Raw genomic sequence first — 21,599 nt, forward strand, 5'->3', positions numbered from 1 at the left:
TATCGTGAGCTGGTGTTTTCCGTATCCAGAATTGTGCAAGTTCACACATATCTTCTCCAATAACACGGACCAATTAAAGCTAGAATTTTTAAGTTACGATAGCATGAATTCAGTAAATTAATTTAGAGTATTTGTCTTTCCGTTATGTCACCAAATATTAACACAGTTAACAGACCTTCACACCGTACATGTTGTGATCGTCCGTAAGTTAAAAGTATCTCAACCATTTTACTCAAACTCTATTATACTGATATATGATGGATTAACTAACACATTGATGGTTAAATGTGGTAAGTACATGTGTCTATACAAAATATGTGTTATTTTTAGAATAATTCATTTATAATAACTTGAGGAAGTACACAAAGAAACAAAACAAAACATGAACAATATGTGAAGTAAACAAGTGTAATAACATAACAACTAAGGCTGACGGTGGGAAACATATCAGAATCTATTAAATGTTTTACATACATATATACTATTGATAAATTATAAATAAAGTTGAACCTCAATGAAAAACAAAATCATTGTTTATTACAACCCTTGTCTTTTCAGAAAGTTCATTTCGCTCAGAACATTAAAGAACATTAAAAAGGCAGTAAGCTAACAGAACTCGTCGTCAACTCTTTGGCTACTCTTGAGTGATCTGTTGATGTATATGACTGTCACACTTAGTGTAGCCACGGCTACAAGAAGAAGTTATGAACATATATTTTTTTTAAAAAAGTAACGTATGAAAATAATTAGTTTTTGAAACTGATAAAGTGGAGGCAGAATACAAAAAGAACAAATTACAATAAAGTCAAGACTAAGTAATAATGTGAAGTTAAAGTGTGTGTGTTTTGTTTTAACAAAGCCACATCGGGATATCTGTTTTGTTTTAACAAAGTCACATTGGAATATCTGTTTTGTTTAAACAAAGTCACATCAGGATATCTGTTTTGTTTTAACAAAGTCACATCAGGATATCTGTATTGTTTTAACAAAGCCACATCAGGATATCTGTTTTCTTTTAACAAAGCCACATCGGGATATCTATTAAGCCATCTGAGAGGAATTGAACTCCTGATTTAAGCGTTGTAAATCCGTAGACTTACCGCTGTACCAGCGAGTGAGGGGCTGAAGTTAAAGTCTCTACTATGTAACTTGATGTTTATATGAAATAAGTTTGGACACGTTCATGTATTTTATTCAACTGGAATTCAGAAATGATTTTTATGTCTTTTCAAAAGATCAGTAAAGCATAGTATTATATTAACTTTAAAAGTGAACCAGTACCTTGTCGCTATATTTAGACATGTTTACAGCTAAAGCAAAACAAGAACTGTTATTTATATCTATAGAAAACCAACAAGAATTTTAAGCAATGTTCACCTATTGTTATACTACTATGAAAGGATAGAAAGTTTAATGTATTTAAGAGAAAATGTCCAACATGGTCGCTGATGAAAAGCAGAATTTTGTTTTGAAATGTTAGGATATATTATAGGCTTTATCAAAAAATGGCCATCTAAGGATATTTGGTTTGTTTGGAATTTCGTGCAATGCTACACGATACTGGTATGGATGTAAGTCTAAAGTAATATATGTAAATAGACTTAGTGAACACATTGGATGTAAATCTAAAATAATTTCAATAAATAGCCCTAGTGAACACATTGGATGTTAGTCTAAAATAATATAAATAAATAGACTTAGTGAACGCATTGGATGTAAGTCTAAAATAATATAAATAAATAACATAGTGAACATATTGGATGTAAGTTTAAAATATTATAAATAAATAACGTAGTGAATACATTGGATGTAAGTTTAAGATAATATAAATAAATAACGTAGTGAACATATTGGATGTAAGTTTAAAATATTATATATAAATAACGTTGTGAACATATTGGATGTAAGTTAAAGACGTATAATGGATGGAAAATTAAGCTTTCTTTCTTTGTTTGAGATAAAGTTTTCTGCAACCTGTTCACCACGGGTATCGAAATCCGGTTTCTAGCGCTATAAGTCCGTAGACATTCCGCAGTTCCACTGAGGGGTGAAATTCTACGAATATAGCTTTAAAAATAAGAGAACATTACAGACAATCATATAACATCACGAACAATCATATAACATTACAGACAATCATATACCATTACAAACAATCATATAACATTAGACAATCATATAACATTACAGACAATCATATAACATTACAGACAATCATATAACATTACAGACAATTATATAACATTACAATCATATAACATTAGACAACCATATAACATTACAGACAATCATATAACATTACACACAATAACATAACATTAGAGACAAATACAACATACAACAGTAACATAGACAATCATATAACATTACAGACAATCATATAACATTACAGACAATCACATAACATTACAGACAATCATGTAGATTATATATGAAACAAGGAATAATATGTTTGTTTCTAATGCCTAGAAAAACAAGTTGTTACTGTTAGCCACCATTTGATATTACAGGCAGAAAAACAAACTGTTTTTCAAAATACAGAATATGGAAATTAACGGAAAAATATTGAAGACGATACACAGAGAAAGAGTAGATACAGTAAACCTTGACAGATATAAGATGTTTGGATGTAAAGATAATCATTAAGATATAGTGACACATGATGAAGAAATGAAATACATGATGATAAAACTGGTATAAAATATATTGTTTAAAGTTTGAGACAGATATAGTGACACATGATGAAGAAATGAAATACATGATGATAAAACTGGTATAAAATATATTGTTTAAAAGTTTGAGACAGATGACACATGATGAAGAAATGAAATACATGATGATAAAACTGGTATAAAATATATTGTTTAAAGTTTGAGACAGATATAGTGACACATGATGAAGAAATGAAATACATGATGATAAAACTGGTATAAAATATATTGTTTAAAGTTTGAGACAGATATAGTGACACATGATGAAGAAATGAAATACATGATGATAAAACTGGTATAAAATATATTGTTTAAAGTTTGAGACAGATATAGTGACACATGATGAAGAAATGAAATACATGATGATAAAACTGGTATAAAATATATTGTTTAAAGTTTGAGACAGGTATACATGATGAAGAAATGAAATACATGATGATAAAACTGGTATAAAATATATTGTTTAAAGTTTGAGACAGGTATAGTGACACATGATGAAGAAATGAAATACATGATGATAAAACTGGTATAAAATATATTGTTTAAAGTTTGAGACAGGTATAGTGGCACATGATGAAGAAATGAAATACATGATGATAAAACTGGTATAAAATATACTGTTTAAAGTTTGAGACAGGTATAGTGGCACATGATGAAGAAATGAAATACATGATGATAAAACTGGTATAAAATGATAAAACTGGTATAATATATACTGTTTAAAGTTTGAGACAGGTATAGTGGCACATGATGAAGAAATGAAATACATGATGATAAAACTGGTATAAAATATACTGTTTAATGTTTGAGACAGATTGATGGCACATGAAAAGAAATGAAATTGATGATGATAAAACTGGTATAAAATATACTGTTTAAAGTTTGAGACAGGTATAGTGGCACATGATGAAGAAATGAAATACATGATGATAAAACTGGTATAAAATATATTGTTTAAAGTTTGAGACAGGTATAGTGACACATGATGAAGAAATGAAATACATGATGGTAAAACTGGTGTAAAGTCAGTAGTACGAGTGCACAAATCTTGAACATCTCGTAAAGTTTAATTCGTCAACGTTCTCAATCGATTTAGTTCTGAAATTTAACACTAATTGTTAAAGACACTTTCTGAAATGTCTCTGAAACAGATAAAATATAACAATAAACAAGATTTAGTGAATATATATTTTATATACGTTTTATTTCAGTTGTGGAATATTCGATTTAAAATGTTTCATTACAGTTAGAGTTATAAAACCCATTCAACCGTAACTCATGTTGTTGTTTTTTCAGAGAAAACTACGTTGGGCTGTATGAGGAGAATCGAACCTCGTATATCAGTTTAGACATTTCGCTGTTCCACGTGTAACCTCTAAATCGATCGATTGATCTCTAATAAGTAGACAGAAACTGTTTAAACAGAGTGTACAATATTCCTTGAGTTTACATCCTCTCGTAACACGCAAGAGAAACAAAATGATAAAATGTTCGCAGACCTTAACTGAATATTTACATTGGTTACAGTAAATCATTGATGTTTGTTTGTAGAGACGATTCATCATTTGGAAGAATTACAATCACAAAATATATTTCATTTTATTCTAAATTATAGCCATATATCTATAGTTCAAGTGTTGTGAAATCTAATGTGAATTGTAAATATTCTGTTAAATGTAGTTACAGTATAGGGAGTTATGTTGTGATTCAGCTATGTTACCTATACATATTCACGCGTTATCAACCGGGAACTGTTCAGTAGTACAAATACACGATTCTTTGTGATATTGTTTAAAACATAGCATGAAAGTCCTAAGTAACAGGACCTTTAAAAACGTATTGTTTGAAAACCATGTGCACATCATGACTTCATTATTCTTGGCCAATATCTACAACGTATTGTTTCAAGCAAGCAAATGCACAATACCAGGTAAAAAGATGTATAGAACGAAGTTAATACACAATACTAGGTAAAGGGATGTATAGAACGAAGTTAATACACAATACTAGGTGAAGTGATGTATAGAACGAAGTTAATACACAATGCTAGGCAAAGGGATGTAAAGAACGAAGTTAATACACAATACTAGGTAAAGAGATGTATAGAACAAAGTTAATACACAATGCTAGGTAAAGAGATGTAAGAACGAAGTTAATACACAATACTAGGTAAAGAGATGTATAGAAGTTAATACACAATGCTAGGTACACAAAAAGATGTATAGAACGAAGTTAATACGCAGTACTAGGTAAAGAGATGTATAGAACAAAGTTAATACGCAGTACTAGGTAAAGAGATGTATAGAACAAAGTTAATACACAGTACTAGGTAAAGAGATGTATAGAACGAAGTTAATACACAATACTAGGTAAAGGGATGTATAGAACGAAGTATGGTAAGGGGGTGTAGAATGAACTCAGTACACAATACTAGATAAGAGAGTGCAGAATGAAGTTAATACACAATACTAGGTAAGAGAGCGTAGAATAAAGTTAATACATAGTGTTAGGTGATGGAGTGTAGAATGTGGTTACAACACTGGATTATGAACAGATTTATGAGGCTTAAGATGTTATCCTTTAAGATTTCCACACTACCAGTAGGCACGAATCCATAATGTTAAAGGTTTACTTGTTAATTTCTATCCAATTCGAAATTCACCGTGCAGTTTCACAAGTTATCATTGCAATGAAATAGGTGTATTATATTAAAAATCGTCTTAGAACAAATTAATTCTAGTAAGAGATTCCCAAGGTGCGAATGAAAGAAATAATATAAGAAGGTTTTACTCGTATTTCTAAATTATATTAGAGAAATGTAATCGAAAGCATTATGAGACCTGAACTGTCTCATGTGATTGCTAAGATAAAAGAAGATATAACTTTATTTCAGAATAATATGCCCATGGTAGCAGTAATATAATAGAATGATATGATATTCAACATTATATAATCAAATTACTTAGGCGATCTTGACTGACAGTGTGACGTGTACGTTAAATCATCAAATTATTTACGGTATTCTGACAGAAATAACCTTTTACCTTTGTGTGGAAGTTTTGTTTGCTTGGTAATGTTTAGAGCAAAGCCAATTTAGGCTATCTGTTGTATCTACCACCGGGAATCGAACCTTGGATTTTAGTGTTGAAAGTCAGTGATATTGAAGCCGTCCCACCAGAGGGACAAAATAATAAAAGAAAATATAGCAAAGAATTATGGACAGTTTTATCACCTCGAAAAACAGAAAAAAGGCAATACATATATGAGTTAAAACACTTTAATTTATTAATATATGTTTATGTTTGTAAAGTTAACGATATTTTATCCTAATTATGTGAACATTTTTAGTAATCATATCTTCTTTATGAAAAGCATTGTAAATGCCTTAACAATTTATTTTGCATGATTCCCATCATTTGCTAGTAACCCTAGTTTGGTGCAATGTGGAGAAAATTAATATTGATAAAGTTAAGTAAACAAACTTACAAGGAATGATTGCGTTGAAAACAGCAAATCCAAATCTTTGACTAATTATATTAGTTTGTTTTAGCCTAAAAACAAGCCGAAAACAAAAATAAATTATAAAAATAACAAACAAAATAAAAAACGCTGCACTAAATGAAAAGATCCCAGGATACAAGCTATAATGTGGGATATAAAATGTACCCTAGATTTTGGAGGTAACTGAAGAAGTAGGCCCCACACTATGGTGGGGATACACCGTCTTAACCTCCACCAGTCTCACATAAAGAAAGAAAATAAAGGAATAGCAATAGATATAGAAATAGAAAAGAGAAATTGGGAGAGCAAGATGTGGGTGCTGAAGCCCACAACGTCCCACATCCATATCACCCTTCACTGCCTGCAGGGAGTTATGGGAAGGTGACTGATTTCCAAAGTAAAGAAGAAAATAATGAATTGAAAAATAAATATAAGGTAAGAATAAGAAAAAGAAACAAACAATCTGTAACAGTTTCATCAACTGACATTCACACCTCAACTTAGTCAACAATAACTTCATCTCTGAGAAATACATTGCTAGTATTTACACTTCATAATGATCCACGATGACTCTACCATTGCACTTTACAGCTCACAATGGTTAACACTAACTTCTAAACCTTTTTCGTTGTTATCTGCTAAAAATGTTCAGTATAGACTTTTTTTATCTAAGTGAAACATTAGCTAAATAGGCGACTAATTCATTTTCTCAGGTAGTTATTATTTATCACGCATGCGTTGATCACAATCGATCAAATCTACTAAACAGGAGCCATTTTGAATAAACCAGCGCCATCTTCAGGCAGACTGTGAGTGTCATATTTCTTATTATCATTAACCAATAAACTCCATAATTCCTCCATAGCCTATTTGTATTGATTCAAGAAAGTTACGGTTTGATGAGCCAACAGAAAGTCTCATTCATTTATTACCCTGGTTTTTTTGACGATTTCCAAATCCCATGTAATTAAATTAATACTTCCTACAATAAAAGTTAGAAATTGAAGAATTAACAAAATGTATAAAAGTGGTCTTTACAAATTCACGTTTCCTTTCAAAGAGAAACTGATAGTTCAAATGAAATACATACTGTATAAACTTACAAAGTGGTTTGGCATGAAAATGGGTTAAAAATTTACAATTATAGAATTGATTTTCTCGAAAAATCACAAACTAATTAAAGTTATCAAGAGCATATATTTAAAAACAACTGCAGGCAACAGTCTAGTCTTTCAAAATTACATGGAATTTATCAGTTGCTTGCTGAGTATAAGATACAAATGAAAGTCTGATATTGTTTCATCCATACACTTACCATTCGTAAGGCAAGTGTTAAGATAAATACCTCGGTCACACACCCATTCAGTTTAAATGCAGGCGTGCCCCAAGGGTCTGTACTCAGCCCAGTACTTTATAATATATATATTAATGACGTAACTTTTCAGAAAAAAAGTTCAAAAACATTAAACTTAACCTCAATAAAACTAACATCATCTTCACAAAGTCTATCACTTTTCTAGGCCTTACCATGACTCACAACCTATCTTGGACCCCACACTTTCAGAAAATCGCTACCCGAGCAAGTAATAAAATTTTCTCTCTTAAACGTATTAGTGGCCCCAACAAAGGCTGTTGTCCCAAAATTATTCTCGCAATATACAAAGCATTCATTAGACCCCTTTTCGAATATGGTAGTGCAGCCACATGTAACATGACTGAAGGACAATACTCAGTGTTACAAAACCTGCAAAACCGCACCATTAAAACCGCTTACCGCCTCCCCAACTATACTACCGCAACATACCTCAACTTCCTAACTCAACTATTACCAATTCAGGATCGATTCATCAAACTTACCAAACGATACTACACTAAAGCTACTGACAGAAACTCCCAAACTCGCCAATTATTCCGACTGGCAGACACACCTCAAAGTATACTTCACCATTAAACTGGACTACTAACCACAGGGACCAGTACTAACCATTACCGATAAAACAGACAATGCTGTGTTACCCATTTATATGTCATTAATGTTTTTACATTCCAGGTTGGGCACTGGGTTGGTATTGTTTTTCCGCGCCCACCCAGTGAAAGTGGTTTTCTCCGGGTACTCCGGTTTCCCCCACATTTCTCGCCATTTGATTTATAGATCCCCCGCACCCTAGCTCTGAAAGGACCTTCTGTCTCTCTTCCTCTCACTCTCCACACTATCCTCTTTCCTATCTCTCTCTCCATATTTTATTCTCTTTCTTTCTCTCTCTCTCTCTCCCTTTCTCTGTCCCTCCTTATGTCACTGGTTCCTTTAAGAATTTGTGACCTGCTGCAGCTTGGTCTCCCTGCTCGTGGTCATGATGATTTCCGTCCAAAGTGTACCAGTCCAGCTCTCCCGCTCCTCAACTTTCCAATATTATCGTTATTTTCTGTAATACATCATTCAATTCGTTTTTTCTACCTTTCTCCTCACGACACATCTTACCTTATACGCGTGTGGGGCTGAAGAGAAACAAAAGTTTCTGAGCGCCCCAGGTTTGCCTTAAGGGTCTCCTTTAAGGACTTTAAAACCTAAACTACTACTAAGTCAGAAATAAATAATAAATAAGTAATCCATACCCGGTTGACCTAGTTTCCAGATATTTTTCGTTGCTTCAGCGTCTCTGACATTTGTGTTTCTTCGATATGTTGCAGAACTTTTTCCGAATTGTTCTAGCGAACCAAGTTTGTTTAGAAAATTTAAATTAATATTTGAACATATAAACATTTACATTGCAAAGGCCTATTATATACCTTTTCCAAAAGCGAGCAATCTTTGGTTACATCAAGATATCTACGAAATGCTAAGCTCTGTCATAAAGAAGTTCTGATAAATTCTGTTGTACTTCGACTTCATATCTCATTGATTGTCACATTAGTTGCCAGTTTGCATATTCAAAACGGTTTTGGTGTGGTTTATTCATTCCTATAAACTGAAGAGTATGATAACTCTAAATTTCAAAGGCAGCCTGGCACTGATACAATACCAATAATATCACGAGTTCTTCTTCATCATTTCCCTGAAATATCCCTTGCAGCTCATCTTTAGTATCAATTAATAAAATAAGATTAATGTTCCAAGAGTATCCTATTGGTGTTACTATAAACATATTCAAAGATTGTATCGATCTACTTAGCATGTTGAATTTGGCGATATCACTTATAAGACTGGAGTCGTGATTAATTGGATCAGTGTATAGACGTACAAATGTTCCAATGGTTTGTCTTTAGAATGCGTGGGATTTATGGTAATATTCATAGGAATTAGAGGTAGATATGTTTACCAATCATATTTCCACATGGACAAGTCCTCCCATAAAATTATGAGAATCTGATTTCATGTTCTTTCGAAAGTAATAAATTGTTCACTTTAGATTATTTGGAAATGAAGCCTCAATGTTATATAAAAATGATACTGCTCACGTGGATTTATATTGTGAGTATTTTTAACACAATTGTAAGCAGTCTATTTCGTGCATTTATTTTGTTGAGAAACGCACTTGAAGATAATTAGTTTAGGAAACATTCTGAAATGAGTTACTTAAAACTTTTTATTACGAGATTCAAATAATATTCAACATTTTTAGGTTATAGAGCGACTGGGAAGGATATTTGAAGTAACTAGTAAAGGGAGAAACCTCAGTCAACAACGCGATAATCACCCTGTGAATAACCCTAATCCAAAAAAAAGAATTAACAACAAAATACTTTCATTCTGGTAAAAAAATAGAAAGCAAACACAATACTAATGTCGTATATAAATTACATGATAGTAAGTCTCATGTATTTTAAGTCGGGGAAGTAACACCATAACTCTGAAAAATCTTTTTAAAAAATTGCACCTCAGGTAAGTATATCATTCGTAACATTTACTTACCAAAGAGGAAATTCAACATCATAAAACAATAAACCTAATAATTCCTTCTAATACAAGAGTAAAACCACTCTAAACCTATGCAAAGTAAAACACTTTTATACCTATACTTAAAACTTTTATTAAATATTGTTGTGTGTATTACAACTTGAAGATGGGACTCTTAAATTATAACATGTAAATCATTAATCGCGTTTCAATACTCATGGTAGGGATAACACAGATATCACATTGTGTGGCTTTCTGCTTAATTCTAAACAAATAAGTCGACCACTTCTTCACTGTACCTCATGTGTGTGTGTGTTTTTCTTATAGGAAAGCTGCGTCGGGTTATATGCTGAATACACGGAGAGGAATCGAGCCCCTGATTTTTGAGTTGTAAATCCGTAGACTTACCACTGTATTCAGCGAAAGTATGCAATACTCTGTATAATTTGTATACAATATATATCCCAAATCATGAATATTAGAAGCTAGTAGGCCCGGAATGGCCAGGTGGGTTAAGACGTTCGACCCGCAATTCGCGGGTTCGAATCCATGTAGCACCAAACATACTAACCCTTTCAGCTCGGTAGCAGTTCCTAATTTAGCAGTGTAAGACTAGAGGGAAGGAAGCTAGTCATCACCACCCACCGCCAACTTTTGGGCTACTCTTTTACCAACGAATAGTGGAATTGACCGTCATATTATAACGACCCCACGGCTGAAAGGGCAAACATGTTTAGTGCGACGGGGATTCAAACCCGCGACCCTCGGATTATGAATCGAACGCCTTAACCCACCTGGCCATGCCGGGCCATTTCTCGTATATATATATATATATATATATAGCTTTATGTACTGTTATCTGTATTCATAAACAACATTACGAATCTTGTTGTCTTTACGATCTCTAGTGATAACGATAGGCCTCGTCTGTAATGATATGGTCGATCACGTGTTGTTTTTATAAATGAGATTATAATTAAAAGTTTTAATTCAAATACCTTTTAACTACCGGTTTTTTTTGTCGTATTTAGTCCAATTCAGACACTAAATCATAAGAAGTGTAAAATCATTTAGAGAGGAATAAGGGCAAAGGATATCTTCGTTTGAAGTGGTTCTTCAACTCTTTTATTATCGGAAAACCTTCTTTGCTTCACTAACCTCTGCATTAATACCCATGCTATATATATTTTATGATAAAAATCACGTAAACTGCATATAGTATCAGGCTGGACATGCAAATGGCGTTTTGGGAAATATTTTGTCTCTCATTATTATTGGTATATAGCAGTTGATGCGATTTGTTAATATAAAAAAAGTTGTTATTGCTGTTAATCACATTAGTGTTTTAATCTTACTGATACTATTTAGTGTTAATATGTTAGTATGTAATAATAGCTGGATTTCATTACCTAAAGAGCTGTTCTCAACTGTATTCTCGCCAAGGGCAGAGCGCTGAATGCCCACTGTATCGAATTGTACTTATCTCAGAAATCTATGTTACAAAATAAAAAATAATGGTTAAAAATTAATTAGTTATCATAGTCATTCACGTTTTTAAATCCTTATTACAAAAAAAATACACATCTGTATAAAAAAGACGTGTAGTAATTTTAGTTTCCTAATTCTGTTTGTTCGGTCATACGCTGCATTGTTACATTTTCAACATTTACTCTGTAGTTATTACATGAGTGTGAACCTTAATATCAATATAGAACATTGAGAAATCTTTTTATCCAAGACTTTAGCACCTCATACTTTGAGGGCTAGGATACTCATACCATCAGCATAATTAAACAATTATATAAAAAAGTATAAAAAATTATATAAAAAAGTTACACTGGATAAGTATATCGTGATGTGTTTGTTTTGTTTTCAGTTTTCGTAAAGTTACACAAGGGCTACCTGCGATAGCCGTCCTTTCTTCAACAATATAAGAGTGGAGGGAAGGTAGTTCGTCATCACCTCCCAGCACCAACTTGCTAACGAATAGTTATATTGCACGTCACATTATAACTCCACCATCTCTGAAAGGGCTAGCATGTTTGGTGTGACGGAAATTCAAACCTAAACCGACTACATGTTCCGACTTTACGCATGTCTATCTCTTTATTTGAAGTTAAGGTACTTTTGCACCCAGCATCTTAACATGTCCATTTCTCAGTTAAATTACCAATGAACCGAGAACAAAAGCATCCAAAACTTAAGCATAAATCATTTAACAAACTAGTAATATAAGTAATGTCAGCTTTCGTTAATGTACTTTTTGTTACTGTAACATTTCAGTTTTTTGAAACGTTCTTTCATATTTCTATAAATGTTTAATTTAATAAATATCCTCATAGATACTTCTCTTCATCTTTGAAATGTGTTTTGGGTTCGTAGAGTGACATCCACATAACTTATATATTGTTTTACTTTAATTATCTGTTTGAGTAAAGAAGCATCATTTCGAATGAGAGTTTGGTTGTTAGATATCCAACTCCTCTAATCACTACAAACTTCATAAAGCAACAATTTGGCCAAGCTACTACTACTGCCATCAGACTGTTATGTAAATTTAAGTTTTTTTTTCTTTCGAGTCTTCAACATAATGTACTTCGTGATCACGAGAAATCTACTTGATGTAACAATGTATTTCAATACTGCTAGTGTGGGTATTAAAACTTTTATTAAAATAAAGAAGACAACAAAGCTTCAAACTTCTTAGTTTGAATAAATTTCTTTGTACAATTAATTGATATATTATGCGCATAATGCGATAAGTTGCCATGTCGGAGATACCCAGTGATTTAGGCTTAACAGACCGTAATTTTGAACCAAAAAACATTGGTAAGGTAATCAGTCCACACCATTTACCGTCTGAAGAGTTTTTCTTAAAGAAAAAGTGGGATTGACTGTTACTATTATGACGCACATACAGCTGAAAGAACGAAGCATGGTCAGTAGTACCACTTCTCAAACACAAGACCCAAATTAAATAATAACATGATCATAAGAACGTGAGAATCTAACATTTTGTTCGTTACGAATAGCCCAAATGTTGGTGATGTTTGGTGTTGATAAGTTGTTTTCCCTCTAATCTATCACTTCAAAGTCAGGGACTGATGACACAGATAGTCATCGCTAAATTAAAAAAACCAATCAATCTGTGAGGTCTTACTACCCGATATGGATTATATCGCTTCCTTACAGACCCTTCATACCGAAGATGTAATACTGTATAAAACAAAATGCAAGAAAACCTAGGGAGTGAAGTGCCCATAGCTCAGGACTTCAAGACTGACCTGCGATTCCAGAGCTCCACGTCATAGCTTTCAACAGGATAGTGAGGCCATTTTGGTAGGACTCTTCGAAGAACCAACTTGTGTGTCATTCATACGAAAACAGTGAGAATCATGCAGAAAAACAACAAACTTAACCCACGAATGCGAGGAATACGGGCTTAAACAGTAAAAGCATTTGCGGCCTATTGCTCACTTCTTTAAGCGAACTACCAGTAATCCAGACTATGGGACTGAGGGTTCTTGGTTAAGTCCAGTTACTACTAAACGAAATAATGCCCTGCACTTTGGTGCTGTGTTGGCATGCTATAAGAGTGACAGTCAAACAAGAGTAGTTCAAGAGTCAAATATATATATCAATAAAGATTAGATTGCAGGAATTAGTGTTTAATTTACGTTATCTTAAAACTGAAACTTTCCACGAGGGAAGGCAGACAGTCAGTATATAGCTTCCTCCACTATCAATTGTGGTATCCCAAGTGGTCCTGGCCTGACTAGGTGGTTAAGGCGATCGACTCGTAATCTAAGTATCGCGGGTTCGAATCCCCGTCCCACCAAACACGCTTACCCTTTCAATCTTGAAGCGTTATAATATGTGACCAACTATTCGTTGGCACAAGTGTTGGCGGTGGGAGGTGATGAGTAGCTGCCTTCCCTGTAGTCGTATACTACTAAATTTGGGACGACTAGCACAGATAGTCCCCATGTACTTTTACGGGAAATTAAAAAAAAGGAAAAAGAATCACACACAATAATACACTCGTAGCTCTTAAATGTGATGTGTAATAAATTGTTTGCTTGTTTGTCATCAGATCCCAACATAGACCCTCTGATACAAAATATAACATCCTAATCATTAAATCACACCGAGCCTAACATTTTTCCTTTAACAGGAAATAAGTTTCTCTCTTTATTCTCTGTCGAGGTCTTTCTCTCACGTTATTACATAAGTTAGAGATATTGGGTTGCGCCTTTATTTATTTAAACTGAATCTACCTACAGATATAAGTTTAACAGTACTCTCATGCTTAAGCAATAAATAATTGCCACTATTCCTTAGCTAAGTGTATTCAGTCATAATATTTCATTATTTCACACCATCAAATATAGTATCTCACATGAAGGCGGATGTATCAAAATAGTACCTCATAAACAGTCGAAGGTCTTAAATTAATACTTAGCCTGAAATCAGATGTATCAACATAATATCTCGTATGAAAGAAGATACATGGCTATAGTATCTCACATGAAGGAAGATATTTCTAACAGCAGTTTGGGCACACAAGCCAAACTTTACTGAAGCACTAAGGTAAGTAATATAAATAACACTGCTGTTCAATAAAATGAGAAACAAAAAAGTGTTTTTTCTTTCAGTTTCTTGTATATTAAATCTAAAACAATGTATTTTTTATCATTTTATTCACTTACGATAAATACTTGATAAATCTTCACACAAAAATTTAGTAAATAATAGTTACTGTGAGGAAAAACATGTTTAATCATTATATAGAATGTCGGTAGGTAGTGCTAGCTATAACTGAAAATCTTGTTTGGTTTCATTCGTAAGGTTAATTAAACGTACTGACATTTGAACTTCCCAAAAAAAGCATTGAGCATACTTGACATTTTGAAATGTGGGAGAGATACAATTGAACACCTAACCCTGCTATTCAATTAAAAGATAGTCGGTATTGAGGTCAGATACTCTCCCACAACTGTATGATAAAATGATTAATTCCTGTTCCACATACTTTAAATATCAAGAACTGGAACATAACATGTATCTTTCCACAGAGCAATAAAACATCGAAATAAGAGCTAGCTTTACCATCCACCAAGGATATCTCACAGCTTCAGGTTTTGAAGCCCAGAGGAATGGCGCTTAAGAACCACTTCAGTTGAACCTTAAGAGAGAGAGTCGTATTTAAAACCGATTTACGTACTGTATCGATTACATGAAACCGAGAGAAAAATGAAAATATCAGTTATTAATAACAGAAAAATGTGTAATTCTTTAAACCTGACGATATCTTGATTTAACATCGTAAAAATGTTAATTAAATAAGTACGACATTTCTTGCATTTTTATATTAGATATTGATAATAAAGTATAAAATCTGACTTATTCCACTTAAGTAAATTAAGTTTTATTTAATCCCAGAGTAACTTACTTTAAAAGATCGTTACTCACCTTTTGAAAGTATAAAACAAGAATGAAACTAGTTAATTCAACCTATACAAATCTTTATAAACAATACAGAAGTAAACCAGCTGGTATCTTTAACTTCTATTTACTAGCTTTTACAACACACTCTACTAATTAAATTAATCACCTAGACACAGTTAGTTTCACAAGATCTCTCTCAGTTATATAACATAAGTATTTTGCTATGTAATAACTATAGCTATATAGTATGTAAAAGGGTTTCAGCTCGGTTTTCCTAAGGATACACCTTACTAGACTACATTACAATAATATAACTGGTTTTATTATTCGAAAGTAGTTTTCACAATTAAAAGGGCTTTCGTCACCACTATTGCAGAAGATCAAAACAGTATTTCAATTTAGTATTTACTTTTAATATTGCAGACTGAGGGAAAATGTGAGTTGTTATAAATACATATTGCCACGCTAATATTACTTAGTAATTTATAAATTTATATGTTTAATAATTTAAAATATTCTTTTAAAATTGAAATTCAAACAACACATGACTTAAAGAACTAATGTGCAGTTGACAACATGCCACTGCACTTGTGGTTTTGAATTTTTTAAAGTTTAACTTAAGTTGAAGATGAAATAAATAAGTGATACAAATTGGGTAGCTCGAGTAGACCCTCTGTGACACAGCGGTATGCATTCGGGATTTACAACTATAGTGAGCAGGGTTTGATATCCATGGTGTGCTGAGAACAAATACCGCATTTTGTAGCTTTGCGATTAATTACAAACATAATATATAGATCAGAGTACTTCTCCAGACAATGTTAAAAAAAAAACAACAACACAAACTCTACAAAATTCTTCACAGTCAATAAAGTCCTCTTCTAAATTGGTTTCATTATTTCTAAAATATCCAAGGTTTGACGTTATAAAACAATAAATATAAAACAAATTAGTCGGTATGATTAATAAACTTCATATTCTCGCTCTAAGACGAATTACTTATTTCTACTTGTAATATATTTAACACATTAATCATAGTTATGTGTTTTCATGAACATCTGTTGATTGTTCCAATATTTCGATCTTAATTAAATTAATTAATAAAGTTAACAGTCACCATCGTCTTACTAACAAATGAATGTACATTATTTATAATACTGTCTTTTACAAAATACAAATTATATTTTTTCCAAGTTCTCGGTTAATTTTAAGCTAATCCAGACAGTTTTCTCATGATAAAATCTAAATTATGTTTTCCTTATTTGTAGATATTATTGGGAAATCAACTTCACATGAAACTTGTCCTTATTCTTAGTCTACACAAAAATCAACCAACGGTATTTAAGTTAAGAGTGTTTTGGTCTCTGGATCAAGGCATCCCACTGTACTTACACGCAACAATCCTTCACAGATTCAAAATTATCTTAATTAAAGCATAATATATACAGAGCTGTTCAATGTTTAATTCTGCACGCGTGTAAATAACTTATTTAATAAATAAAATTACTTTGATTCTCTACGTTCTCAGATTCTAAATATACTGCGGTATACAGCATGCGAGAAGATGGAGCATGACAGACATCAGAATTTTAACGTTTCGTCTACAGTTGCCATGGCAACTGTGTAACACAAAACAAACCGAAACTGCATCTGTTTCCCGTGATGTCGATTATAGAAAAATGAAAATAATCCACTTAACAAAGAAAACACACAGTAACAACTACAACGTTTAAAAACCAAAATCGAAGGTCACCACAACCTAAACGGGTAAAATTCCACGCAAACAAAGCTCAGTTTTACGATGTAACTACTGGCACGTTCCTTCTTTCAGACAGTTAAAATATGAAAACAAAATGTGCAGATAAAAAATACAGTTGCCTTTTATGCTAAAACTCGAATCAAACTATATATAGTCAATGTGTTGTTAATAATGTGTACAGTAAAATATGTGACACTACACTATTAACGGTCTTGAGAAACATCTACACTTGGTTTTGAAAATCATCGTAATTTAAATTACCATTATTTTTTATCATCAGGAATACAAGTCGGATGAGAAGTAAGCAACAGTAAATTCATCAATAAAGAAGTGAATATATGCAATGTTTTACCATCAATAAAGACAAAACATGTACTTTGATAAACTGTACAGATGTTAGTGTTTTTTGGTGAAAAGATAAGAGTGGATTCGAGTCCTTGCCAGTGAGATTATAGAGACAAAATTCGAATGTACACTACAGCAAGAAGAGATATAATTATAGAAATTTATACTTTGGTGATTAAAGTTATAAAAATAAAGACCACAGGACAATTAAAGTCAGTAACGATAAAAAATGATTTAAATTTAACTAGACGATATATGTAAGAGAAAACTTAATCACACTATTGAAGAAAATGAAAGAAAACCTGTAAAAGGCTGAAAACACAAAGTAACGTAACAGCTCCACTAAATTTTAAAGTAGTCATTAGTCTTTTCAATAGAAAAGGTCCGGCATGGCCAGGTGGGTTAAGGTGTTCGACTCAAGGTTCAGCATGGCCAGGTGGGATAAGGTGTTCGACTTGTAATCTGAGGTTCGAATCCCGGTTACACCAAACATGCTCAACCTTTCAGCCGTACCACCGTTATAATATGACGGTCAATCTTGGTAAAATGTTGGTAAAAGAGTAACCCAAGAGTTGGCGGCGAGTGGTGATGACTAGCTGCCTTCCTTCTAGTCTTACACTGCAAAATTAGGGACATCTATCGCAGATAACAATTAAGTAGTTTTGAGCGAAATTAAAAAAAAATTCAATAGAAAATTTAGTGCTTTCCAAAATACGCTACTGTTTTCTTCCAAAAGTCTCTAGGTGTCTGACGGATCGTATCTGTTTTTCAAAGATGTATAAATACTTTATCTGTGGGGGTTTTATGAGTTGTGGATATAAAGTTTACCACAATTATAGGAGCCATACAAATATATACATGACTCCAGCCTACGAATCTGAACACCTCCGGAAACAGTAATATTATTTGATGCCCACAGGTCTTACATCTCTTGCTATACATAGCTTTGTAGGATATCAGCTCTTTCGAAAAGAGTAAAGATAAACCCATTAGATGCCAATTGATATCTGCCCTGTTCAGCCGTGTGAATGTGTTATATTGCAAACAGACACCATCAATGTCAACTGTTTGACAAAATTGTCCATTTTATTAGTCCATTGCTCTGTATGTTTCCTGCTAGGTGACTCAGGCTGCCGTGGTTATAACAAGGAAGGAAAACAGTTTTTTTGTATTAAGATGGATACAACTTTTTTTAATATGGAAGATTTAAAAATATTTGTTGCTATCAGGTGTTTTTAAACTCGTAAATGTTGTTAAGTTTAAACGTCACACCAACAGTTCGCCTACAGGAAGCGATTATCATCATGGAAAACTGTACCAATCTTTTTTTCTAATCTTAATCACAAATATAAAGTTAAGAAACTGCTGTAAAAACATATAAAACACGTTGAACACACAAATATCTGTGTAACGGATAATCAGGTCTGTTTTGTTTTTAACAAGCACCAAATAATTGTTACTAAAGTTTTTAATAATCACAGATGAAATGATTAACAAAAGAAGGCTTGAAGGAAAGTCAAATGGTAATGGAATTCTAACAGTACACCCACATTTCACTTGTAGCTGAAAACTAACTTTGTATTAGATGGAACAAAAAGATACACATAAAATTATATGTTCATAAAACTGTGTTAGTGGAGTCATTCTTAAAAAAAACATCTATAATCTTATTTATTTTGGTCGTAATTGTAGCAAAAATAGAAACTTCATCTATATTTTAAAACTATTTTAACATAACCAATCATAAAATAGTGGGAAAGAAGAAATTTAAAAGCAAAAATACTTTAATTTGATTGGTATTTGTATTTTTCTTTAAACCAGCCTTTCCCAGAAATTTGTAGAAATTTCTTGAGAGTAATACACAAAATTTCTTTTACGAAATCGCACTAGAACATTCTTGAAACTTCGAACGACGCGCTTGATTCATATAAAAACCGAGAGACAGTATTACGTGAAGAATGTTGTTAGTCACTAACCATCAGAATGCAATATTAGAACTGTGATTAGCCCTAACTATTCGGAAAACTACACAATTTGGCTAGCAGCATTTATAGATTTTTAACATTACAAGCAGTTTAACTTCAGTTAATCAACTTTACATTATTATTACTTCGAAAATGTTAAATATATTCGGCGGAAAAATTCAGCTTGTAAGGATGTGCAGCCTATCAAACTAAATAGCTTAAACGAGAAGTAGCACTATTAACGTCTACAAGTTTATAAAACTGTTGTATATAATCCATCATTTGTAATAACTCTTTAGTGATAACGGTTTTCATAAATTATAATTTTGTATTAAAATATATTTATCTTAAAAAAGAACATTGTTTCTTTCAAACTTGTTACAAAATATCATAAATTTAATACGTATTAACATTTATTTATCTTCTATTTTCAAATTCATATTTGTACTGATTTGAATCAGTAATACGTAAAGTAAGTAACGTAATAAAGAGGAGACTCGTCAAGGATAAAGAATAATACGTACCAAGTTGAATTTTATACACGTCATGTTCTGATAGAATCCAGAGATCTGATACACAAATGTATATATTTAAAAACTGCTTGAATGTGTTAAGAAAACTTATAAGAAGAGAAGCGAACAACTTTTCGACCTTCTTCGATCGTCGTCAAGCTCACAAAGAAAGGAAGAGGTAAGTGACTGATAGCTGACCACATGTGTGAAGAGAGTTGTGTAATTGAGAGAAGGAATGTAGAGGGCGTGCTTAGATGTTTGATGTTTATTTTGGGCTTGAGTTGCTGTATAAGTAATGCTTTGATTTTGAGTTTGTTTATGTTGGTTTCTTTATTTAGTAATTGGGTGTTTTTTATGGTTATATTGTTTTTATTTGATTTGAAGTGTTCGAAAACGTGTGAAGGTGATTTTTTGTGTTCTGTTTTTAGACTCAACCACTCATTTGAGAAGAGCTTCCAAAGATGAAAATAATAAAAGTGAAAATAAAAAACACAACTTTATTACCATACTCAAACGAAGCGTTAATAGGTAAATACGTAACGAAATTTAATCATTTGTGTTCAAGCATTAGCGTTCTCAACATCTCCCACTGACATCTCCTGTGTTAGATTGAGGAAAATATATGGCAAAGGCTGAAAACTTGACATAGTGTGAAAGTGGCAGAACTGTCAAGCTGCTAAAGCAAGGTCTCTCTCAACGTGCCATTGCTGGTGTGATTGAACGTAGTAAAACTACTGTTGCAAATATCTTAAAAGACCTTGACCGGAACGAGAATTTCAAGTGGTCGACCAAAAAAATTTCGCTTACGTTGAGCACTGGGATTCGACGGTTTATCCAGCAAGACAACACCAGCCAATCGTAGAACCAGATTAAGGCCCTATCGGACGCAGAATGCAGCTCAAAAACAATAAGACGGCATTTACAAGAGAAAGGCTTTAGAAAACGTAAACGTGTTCAAAGGCCACGCCTCCTTCCACACCACAAAACAGCTCTTTTAAACTTTGCTGAGAAGCACCAAACATGGGACGTAGAAAAGTGGACAAATGTTTTGTTCTCTAATGAGAAAAAATTTAACCTGGGTGGTCCAGATGGCTTCAAACGTTATTGGCACGACAAGGATATCTCACCGAAGACATTTTCTACACGACACAGTGAAGGAGCTTCCATCATGATCTGGGGTTCTTTCTTCTTCCATGAAACAATGGAGCTTCAGGTTATACAAGGGCGTCAAACAGCAGGTGGCGATATTGGCAGTCACCATTATTGACTGAATACCCTCGCTTGTGTAAAAATGACTGGATCTTTCAGCAGGACAACGTTGAAATCCACAATACCCGCAGGACAAAGGATTTTTTCATGGCGAATAACGCGTTTCTTTTGGACCATTCAGCGTGTTCGTCCAAACTGAACCCCAATGAAAATGTTTGGGGTGGATGGCAAAGGAAGTCTATAGAAATGAACGTC

At 32.9% G+C, this 21,599-nt stretch overlaps 1 long non-coding RNA gene across 1 annotated transcript; it reads right to left on the reverse strand.

Annotated features, from left to right (window-relative positions):
• Positions 1–741: 741 nt before the first annotated feature.
• On the reverse strand, positions 742–20,344 carry LOC143243065 (uncharacterized). Its single transcript, XR_013023836.1, has 4 exons — positions 20,148–20,344; positions 15,217–15,292; positions 11,517–11,599; positions 742–2,067 (listed from the first exon to the last, which is right to left on the reverse strand). It is a non-coding gene; the product is annotated as an uncharacterized LOC143243065 (long non-coding RNA).
• Between the last annotated feature and the right edge of the window lie 1,255 nt (positions 20,345–21,599).

Source organism: Tachypleus tridentatus, unplaced genomic scaffold, assembly GCF_004210375.1.
Source record: "Tachypleus tridentatus isolate NWPU-2018 unplaced genomic scaffold, ASM421037v1 Hic_cluster_2, whole genome shotgun sequence".
Lineage (NCBI taxonomy): Eukaryota > Metazoa > Arthropoda > Merostomata > Xiphosura > Limulidae > Tachypleus > Tachypleus tridentatus.